The sequence below is a fragment of the Chaetura pelagica genome, unplaced genomic scaffold (genome assembly GCF_000747805.2).
Source record: "Chaetura pelagica isolate M959 unplaced genomic scaffold, ChaPel_1.0 scaffold551, whole genome shotgun sequence".
In the NCBI taxonomy this organism is placed as follows: Eukaryota; Metazoa; Chordata; class Aves; order Apodiformes; family Apodidae; genus Chaetura; species Chaetura pelagica.
The window spans coordinates 155,957-157,400 of record NW_009952067.1 but is presented as its reverse complement, the minus strand read 5'-3'; the positions used below and the strand labels follow the sequence as shown (position 1 = coordinate 157,400).

At 33.8% G+C, this 1,444-nt stretch overlaps 1 protein-coding gene across 1 annotated transcript in view; it reads right to left on the bottom strand.

The window, feature by feature from the left end:
* Positions 1 to 1,444, bottom strand: part of KIF25 (kinesin family member 25) — a 42,762-nt gene that overhangs the window by 25,240 nt on the left and 16,078 nt on the right. The gene's annotated exons all lie outside the window — the stretch shown is intronic.

The following is a 1,444-nucleotide window of genomic DNA, read 5'->3' as shown; positions in this document are numbered from 1 at the left end:
TACAAGACAGATGTTTTATCTATTCTAGTTTTAACAAGACAAAGTTGTAGCATAGCTGAGACAAATCAACACATTACTAGAGCTCCAGTCCAATCTAGGAACAATGTCAAGCTGAAGCTTGCCCAGAAGATCCAACCATAGTTTCCAATCTGTATGTTAGACTGTGTTGTGACTGGTTTTTTAACCCAGCTCTGCTTTCTAATGCACATTAGTTCTAAAATGATCACGGTAAACAGTTGATAGGTTATGTTACACACATAAAGTAGTTTCAGAGAAAAATCTGGAAAGACATCCATGATCTACAGCAAGACCAATGAACTCAGCATCTCTATCACAGACTATCTTCCTTCACCTTGATCTAAAAATTCCTTCACATCATAAATACTTATCTGGAAGATGGTTGTTTCCAGAAATACAAGTTTTGACTGTGTTGCAACTAAAATCTCAATAACAAATGAAGCCACATAATTACATAATTATCTGAAAATCACATATTTATCCTCGGCACAACTCTAACACCTTCAGTTATTAAAAGGAAAATAAGCAGACAATAAACATTGTTTTCCTTTACTTTTGTTAGATTAGGATAAATTGATTGCTTTATGTAAAATGTTGGTTGTACTTTTGTCCTCCTTCATGAACTTGGATACTTCAAAACCAATATTTTTCTTAAAAAATTTTTCATATTAAGAAGGTCACTGTTTCATACAAACTAAAATTCATAGATTGCCACAAGCAGATGCTGCTTTGCCTGTAAATCTATAGACACTGTAACAAATCAGATATATAATAATATAAAATAACCCAAAACTTTAATATTCTCTAATTTCATCTTTATGCAATACAATGTAACAGGTCAGAAATGGTCACAGCATTTTATAGTACAATAAATAGGTCATGGCATCCAGAATACTACTCCTACCATTATAGATCCTTTTTTATCTCCTGACATATGTATTCTTTCTGTAGTTGACTCTTCATACACTGCATTAGTTCCCTAATTGCATGTATGTGTGTGTGTGTATGTATATATATAAATAAAATATCCACTCTATGCAAGTGACATCTGCTTAATGAAACAATTATTTGGTATATTTATATGCATAACATACTGTAGGTCACTTCAGCAATATTTTAGCACTCTAGAAGAGAATTTGGCTAATTACCATGTAAGTAACAGTGAGTAGCTAACCAAACTATTGCAGCTAAGAAAATTAAAACCCAAGTTAGTACATTGACCTCAGCTCCCACTACTGTGCCTTTCTAAGTTTTATATCTTGGTAATGGCCTCATTTAATGCTGAAATGTCATCTGGAATTGCAACCTCAATGTTCATTCTCATTCCTCTGATGGATCTAAGCCAGGACACTTTGCCATACTTAACTGCAGGGCCACATAGGCTTTGCAATGTATTAGTTGTGTTGCAATAATAAACGGGGGGGGG